This window comes from Nomascus leucogenys, chromosome 13 (genome assembly GCF_006542625.1).
Source record: "Nomascus leucogenys isolate Asia chromosome 13, Asia_NLE_v1, whole genome shotgun sequence".
Taxonomy (NCBI): domain Eukaryota; kingdom Metazoa; phylum Chordata; class Mammalia; order Primates; family Hylobatidae; genus Nomascus; species Nomascus leucogenys.
The window spans coordinates 26,593,234-26,601,382 of record NC_044393.1 but is presented as its reverse complement, the minus strand read 5'-3'; the positions used below and the strand labels follow the sequence as shown (position 1 = coordinate 26,601,382).

The following is an 8,149-nucleotide window of genomic DNA, read 5'->3' as shown; positions in this document are numbered from 1 at the left end:
TGGGAAGGGCAGGTGTGGGAGTCATCAGGCACCTGCATTGCCCTGAGGGCTTTCCCCCCTGGGGCCTTTCTCAGGCTTGGTTGCCCTCTCTGTGCTGCGGCATTCACCACCCACCTAACAAATGCATGTGAGCGCCTCCTGGGAGCCAGCGGGTGGGCTGCGCGCCTGCTCCTCCGCCTGTCTGCCTCCCCAGGCTTCTGCTCCCCTTCCTTGACTTTTCAAACTTTTCTTTGGTGCACCACCCCCTCTCTCGGTGCCTCCGTCTCCTGCTCCCTCAGCCTCGCTCCTCCAGCTCTCCAGGGGAGCTTGTTGAATTGGTCTATTTGTGCATCATTCCTGCAGTGTGCGCGTGAGTGTGTACACAAGGTCAAGGTTGGTTGCCACCTTTCCTGTCCTGCTTCATCTGTCTGTGTCTGCCCACCCATCTATCCAGTAGTCATTCAACAAACGTGAATTGAACATCTGTGTGTGCGCTGCTGAGGGTGAAGAGCCCAGAGTCCCACCCAGGCTGTGTCCTGAAGAAACTCAGAGTCCAGGGCAGACAGACCAGTTGTTATATCACAAGAAGACTGGGTTGGGTCACTGAGCATCACACTCAGGGTGTGTGTGTAATGTGTGTGTGCAGGTGGGTGTGTGTGTTGTGTGTATTGTGTTATGTGTGTTGTGTGTGCGTTGTGTGTGTGCATGTGCATGTGTGTGTTGTATGTATGTTGTATGTGTGTTGTGTTGTGTGTTGCGTGTATGTGTGCGTGTGGTGTCTTTCTGCATTGCCCACTTCTCTACACCCGTTCCCCTCTCACCCCTCCAGCATCAGCCAGCCCTGGGCTGTGTTCTCTTCCATCTGCGCCCCTCCACGCATACCCCCTCCCCGGGCCAGGGCGCCCACATGTGGGGCTTCTGAGATTCCCTCCGCTCGCCCCTGTGTCCACCCAGGCCCCCCTACGTACACCCCAGGCCTATACATCTAAACATCTTCTTACCCACCCCCACCTCCTGGATGTTCCACCAGCATCACAAACTCTCTAAGCCCAGGGAGAAATCCTTGACTTCCCAATCCTTCCCCTGTGCTCCCCTTCACCATCCCTGGGCACTTGAGTCCAGGCGCCCCTCCCCTCTACTGCCCCCCACCTTTCAGGTTTGCCTCCTCTAAGCCACACTCCCACCCCGTCTTCCCTTTGCTCCTCTCCATTACCCCATTCATGTGGTTGCCCTGGCAACGCCATGTTCCCCTCTCCTGGGTTTTTCAGAGGCAAACTTGTTCACCTCCCTCCGCTGACTTTTTGTTCCCATCTCCCTCTCATCTGCTCTCTCCTCCGTCCACAGAGGAGTTTGAGATGGAACTTCAGGCTCTTTCTCCTCTTCCCTCCCAGGCCCTCTGTGACCACCACCTGCCCCGAACTTGAGCTCACCGCGGGGCTCACCTGGGGCCTCCACTGACCTGTTTGCCAAATGGAATAGGATCTTTTATCTCCTCCTCTCCCCTCGTTCATGAGGGGTCCTGGTCCAGGTGCCAGGACCAGGACCCCTCTCCTCCCTAAGCTCCTGGGACAGTGAGGGTCTGTCCTGCCACCTCTCAGGCCACCTCTTCTGTTTGCTTTGGCGGATTCTCTTGCTCCGTGATCTGCTGCGTCGTAGCACTCCCCAGGCCAGGCCCTGCCTTCCCCAACCTGCTGCACAAACCCTTCTGTGGGTCACTTCCACCCCTCTCAGGCCATAGGGTCCATTCACACCTGTGTCTGTGGCCAACTCTTCCTGCTGAGCTGGGACCCCCACATCCATTGCCCTGAGGGGCTGTTCCCCTGGCCATGGCCTCCACAGGCCTCCTTCCTGTGTCTTCCCCACAGAGAACCCTGCTGAACCTTCCCCTGGAGAAGCTCCCCTGCCCCCCAAGGGCACTGGGACCCTCAGGAAGAGCTAGGTTTGGACATCTTTCTTTGAGCTTCTTGAGAACAGTCTGCATGTCTGGTGCTCAGCATGGAGGAGGGGCTGGCTGGAGGGGAGGACAGACAGAGAGACGGATGAAAGTTGTGTCTTTCTAGAGGATCTTTTCTCTACCTTTAACTCTCTTGTTCTCTTCCTCTTTCAAAAAATTAAAACGTATTATGAAACCTCGTCTCTACAAAAAAATCAGAAAATTTGCTGGGTGTGGTGGTGTATGTGCCTATAGTCCCAGCTACTAGGGAGGCTGAGGCAGGAGGATCGCCAGAGCCCAGGAGTTCGTGGAGGCTGCAGTGAGCTGTGATCTCGCCACTGCACTCCAGCCTGGGTGACAGAGCAAGAGCCTGTCTTGAAAACAATATGAATGTTTAATTACTTAAGTGACACATCACCACATCATCTTTGCATAAAGAGTAAAGTATTACAAATAAGATTAAAGGTCTCTTTTGACGCTCACTCCTCCCATCCTGTTCTCTAGCCTTTTCCTCTGGGGAAAACCAGTTCTTACTTTAGCAGGAATCATTCTATACTATATACATATTTTTAAACATAAAAATGTATGTTTTTCCCTTATAGAATCTAATTTTTTGGGTAGGTTTTGGCTTAGGGCATTTTTTTTCCCATAGAAATTGCATTGAGCTACGAATATTGCTCTTCAGTGGGACTTTGACTTGATATATTTTGGGGATCTCTTTCCATCTCAATACATAAAGCTGTCCATCTGCCTTTTTGTCAGCTGCATAGTATTCCAGCAGGCAGAGCTGTCATGGTTTATTGGCCGTTCTTCTGGTAATGGGCATTTAGATGGTTTCTACTCTTGTGTCATTAAAATGAGGTTGCCACGAACACCTGTGTCCCTGCTTCCCCTTCCTATTGGTGCGTTCTCCCTTCCGCCTCCGGGGGCCCTGGGTTACTCTTTCTGTCTCCTTTTCTTTCTTGTTCCCTCTCAGCTTCTCATCCCTCCCTGTTCTTTCTAGATGTAGCTATCACTTTATGTGTCCCAGCAAGGGGTGTGTTGTGTGTTGTCTATTTTTTTCACTGTGGGTTTGTGTTAGTCAGGATCCTGACAGGAAAGGGATGGAACACTTAAATTTAGGAAAATCTGAGGCGAGTTTGTTTACAAAGGTGCTATATTGCAGGATGTGGGATTTTGCAGCAATCTAGAGCTAATAGTTGTGAGGCTGTGACCACCCCCCTACTCCCTAAGGGGTGAAGGGTGGAAGTAATGAATGATCAGGCCCTGGAGGCAAACTGTCACCTAGAGGGGCTGCCTTGCTGGGAGCTGAGACCTCTAGGAGAGGGACCACCCAGCCTGAGGTGACCCGGGGGAATAAGCATCCTTATCTCATTCTCCTCCCCCATCATCTCCTGCTGGCCATCTCACTGGCCAAGCCCAGCTGGAAGCCAGAGGGCAAGGCACCTCCCTGAAGGGTGTCATCAGCCTCCTAGAGCAAACGAGAAGGGTGAAAGGGACAGAGGAAGTAGAGGGCATCTATAACTATCTCTCTCCAAGCCCTTTATCAGGTTTTGTTTCCAGTCTCTGGGTTACTTCATCCACCCATCACCCCCATCCACACATCCATCCAGCCAAAGTGCATGGAGCCCCTCCCAGGTGCCATGTGCGGACTGGCACACCTTTTGGAGGGTTTGGTTCCCCTGTGAGCCCATGCTGGGCCTCTGCCTGCCACTCCCACTGCCTGCTGGCATGGCTCACGCCCCCTCTTGTTTTCAACTTTCTTATTGACGTCTACTCCCCCTTCTCTTCCTGTATCTGACTTTGTCTTGCTCATCTCTGCTCTTTCCCTCTCTCTAGAGGAGAGTTATTGAATTTTGCTCTGAGGCTGTGCGTCATTCTTGCAGTGTATCTCTCTCTGTGTGTGTGTGTGTGTGTGTGCTGTGTGAGTGTGCTGGCTGACTTTCCCCTGCAGCTCTCTCTTTTCTGGGGCTTGTGGAGTTTTCTCTAAAGTTCTAAATTTCTTATTGATTTTCCTGATCCTAGTTTCCACCCCCTTTCCCAGAGGAAATTTTGGTTATCACAATGATGATCAGCAAAGTGGTCACATAGGAGTCTTTCTCTTCCTGGCTCTTTTATCTGATTTTATTCTTACTCCTTGAATTACTCCATCCATCCACCCATCCTTCCACTCCATCTATTCATCCATTCATTTATCCATTATCTATCATCCATCCAACCATCCATCCATCCATTCATCATCCATCCATCCATCCATCCATCCATCCGTCTATCCATCCATCTCTCCATCTATTCTCCCATCCATTCATCTCTCCATCCAGTCATTCATTATCCATCCATCCATCCATCCATCCATCCATCCATCCATCCATCCATCCACAAACACATAGCAGCTACTGAGTGCCAGGACCCATGTTCTTTTTCCTCTTCAGTCTCACTGTTGTGAACACACGTGTGGGTCTCATCTCTTGCTCTGAGGTGTGACTAGAGTTTCCCCCCACCCTCTCTGTCACTCTCCTTGCTGTTGGTCTCAGGCTCTTTTATTTGTCTGTAAACTACTTAGTTCAGTGCCAAGGGCAGTCTGTCTGTCCTGTCTCTCCTCTTCTACTTCCCTAACTCCCCCTCCATCTGTTCTCACACCATGGGGCCCCAAGGCCTATCTGGAGTCTTCTGCTTGCTCTGCACACATTCCCTGGATGTGCTCACCCACGGCTTTCTGTGCTGACACTACCCCCTCGGCCCCTCATGCAGCCCAGACCCTTTCCCTTCCCCTTAAGCCACAGGCTCAAGCTTGAGGAAGCCCTGCCCAGCTCAAGCCATCGCATTGTTTTTGTACCCACCAGAGGTGCTCTATCTCCATTCTCATTGGCACTGAGCATCTCTGCCACCCAGGGCTCAGCAGCCAGGAGCGCCAAGTCACCTCTGGCTGCTCTTATCCCTGTCTTCACGGTCCATCTGTCCCCTCTTCCTGGCAGATCTTCCTTGAAAGGGCAGGTAGATAATCCCTCTCCATCCCCTCAGCCCCTGCCTCAGCCCAGATGTAAGAATCTAGTGCCTGGACGACATCCATCCATCCATCCCTCCACCATCCATCCCTCCACCATCCATCCCTCCACCATCCATCCCTCCACCATCCATCCCTCCACCACCAAACAGCAGTTGGACACTTCCTAGGTGCTCTGATTATGATACAGACACCCAAACCCCAGGCTATGCCCTGCAGAAGCCCAGAGTCCAGGGAGAAATTCTCTTGAGATCTTGGCCTTCTGTTAACGTCTCCTTCCTGCCCTGCCCCCCGCCAACTCCTGTCCACAGAAGTGCTGGGGAGGGAACCCTGAGCTCTGCTGTTCTCTCCACAGCCCCACTTCTCTATGGCTACCTGTGGCTGGCTCTGAACCCACCACCAGGCTCAGGCAAGGCCCCCACCAGCTTCCCGTTGGCCAAACCCAACCAGCTCTTTCTGTTCCTACCTCACCACCGGGCAGCTCCTGATGCGGGCCGTTTTCTCCTCCTCTTCCCTGAGGCTGCCGATGGCTCTTGGCTTTTCTCCCACTTCCCTGGGTGATCCTTCTCTGCTTCCTTTGTGGGACTTTCTGTTCACCCTGCTTGGAATGTTGCAGAGCCCCAGGCCTGAGCTTCCTGCCACTTCTTCCTGCTCTGCCTTTTCTGCTGGGGCAGTTTTCTCTGGGAAACAGGGTGGCTTACTGTCCCTGCCTTTTTGCACACAGTAAAGTCCAGACGTGAGCTCCCATCTGCCTGGGGTGGAGACGGGGTCTCCCTATGAACACCCTACAGGTACGTCCTCCTACTCCACCTCTGGCCTCCTTCTTCTTCCTTCCCCCTCCACGTATTAAGAATAAGGTATCATTGAAAAAACAAAGGAGGCTGAGAATAAGTGGAGAATCAAAGTCTGTGCAGTTGAAGAGCTGAGGCTTTGCAAGTTCAACAACAAAGAGAGAGGGACTGTGGAATCCAAACTAGATAAGACTGAGGAAACTGGGTGGGAGGACAGTGTACAACTGGTAGGTGCAATGAGGACAATGAGGCCCTGGGTCCTCCCCCACAGAGGCCTTTGCTGGCTGACTCCTGTCCCCCAGGAGCCCCTGGGCATGGGAATGAGGGCATCTTTCTCTTCGCTCAGACATGGAGCGTCCTGGGAAGAGGACTTGCACCTGTTCCTTTTGGGTCTCAGGTTAGAGAGGAGGATGAACAAATGGAAGGCGTGTCTTTCCACTAGTCTCTCTTGCTCCTCCTTTGCTGCCTCTCCTCTTACCCTTTATAACATTAATTTTCTTTTGAGACAGGGTCTTGCTCTGTTGCCCAGGCTGGAGCACAGTGGCACAATCATAGCTCACTGCAGCCTCTAACTCCTGGGCTCAAGCGATCCTCCCACTTCAGTCTCCTGAGTAACTGGGACTACAGGTATGTGCCACTACGCCCAGCTAATTTTTTGAGGCAAAATTTGTATTATTTTAATTATTTTTATGTACAGAAAACTCAACAGTGTACATTTAACCCAGTTTAGTGGCAAGTTCTTTAGCCTTTGCCTTTTTGAGCTTGGCGATGTGAGCCACAGACTTGGGGCCCAGGACATTGCTTCCCCAGTGATGGTGGATCTCATCGTATCTCTCGTTGTAATTGGTCCTGATAGCTTCCACCAGCTTAGCCAAAGCACTTTTGTCTTCCCAGTTAACCTGTGTGAAGGCGACAGTGGTGCAGGTCTTCCTGTGGACTAGACGCCCCAGTCTTGCCTTCCCCTTGATAATGCAGTAAGGGACCCCCATTTTATGACACAGGGCAGGCAAAAAGACAACCAGCTTGATGGAATCCACATCGTGTGCGGTCACCACCAGCTGAGCTTTCTTATTCTCCACCAAGGTGGTGACTGGGTGTTAACTCCTGCTTGAAGGACAGGTAGTCTCTTAGTGGAGTTGTCCCCTTTGCCAGCAGCTTTCTCCTTGGCCTGGGCCAAGAGCCTCTGCTTCTTCTCTTGCTTTGTGTCTGGTCTGTATTTGTGGGCCAGCTCAAGCAGCTGAGTAGCTGTTTGGCGGTCCAGGGCCTGGGTGAACTGGTTAATCGCAGGAGGCACTTTCAGCCGTTTATAGAGGAAGGCTCTCTGCTGCTGCAACCTGACATAGCGGGGCCATTTCACAAAGTGGGTGAGGTCTCTTTTGGGCTGGATGTCCTGTCCAACGCCAAAATTCTTAGGCCTTTTCTCAAACAGGGGATTCTCCACTTTCTTGGCCTCCTGCTTCTTCATGACAGCAGGGGCTGGAGCCACCTTCATCCCCTTGGCCTTCTTTCCTTTCGGCATCTTGGGCAGCGGGAGGAGAGAGTACACCCAGCTGATTTTTAAAAACTTTTTTGTAGAGACGAGGTCATGCTATGTTGTCCAGGCTGGTCTTGAACTCCTGGCCCTCAAGTGATCCTCCTGTCTCAGCCTCCCAAAGTGCTGGGACCACAGGGGCATGAGCCACGGCACCTGGCTGTAAAATTAATTTTTAATTACACAAGTCATTCACCCACTGTCTTTGTAAAAAATAAAAATCTAAGTGTTGTACATAAGACTGGTGTTCTTGTCCACTTCCCATCCCATCTAGCCCAGGGTACAAATACTGCTCCCCCGAAGTAATCACAGTATTGATTTGGGAGAATCATTCCACTCTCTGTATATGTTATTTTCTCATGAAAAAAGGCAAGTCCTGTGGGTGGTGCTGGCTTTGGTTTTCATGTCAAATAAGAATCATATTGAACCAGGCACACCTGCTCTGTGGTGGGCTTCTCTGCACAACAGCGGATCACAGATGGCTTCCAGGTCTCAGGATCTCTGCTGCGTGGTAGTGCGGAGGCCAGGTGAATGGTGGTTGATGCCACTCTGTGGATGGGCATGTGGCTGCTTCCCCATGATCACTATTACAGACAAGCTAGCTGCAAACACCCGGCCCAGCCTGCCCCCATCCCTCTGCACGCACAGTGCTCGCTGAGCTCCAGGCTATGATCTGTTATGTCCTCCCCTCTCCTTCTCGACTCCACCTCCTCCTCCTGTCCTCCAAGGTCAAGCCCCGCTCCTTGTTCTGGTCCCACTCTTCTGGCTGACACCCCTATCCCTCACTTGCCATCCGAACTCTGCCCTCAAATGCAGAATCAGACTTGGAACCAATATGGACCCAGAGCTTCTCACCCTCAAGTCATCTTCACATTCCAACCCATCACCTCCCAGGGCCAGCCACACACTTC

At 52.0% G+C, this 8,149-nt stretch overlaps 1 pseudogene; it reads right to left on the bottom strand.

Moving 5' to 3' along the window:
• Nucleotides 1–6,423: 6,423 nt before the first annotated feature.
• Nucleotides 6,424–7,226, bottom strand: LOC100602876 (annotated as a pseudogene).
• Nucleotides 7,227–8,149: the final 923 nt, after the last annotated feature.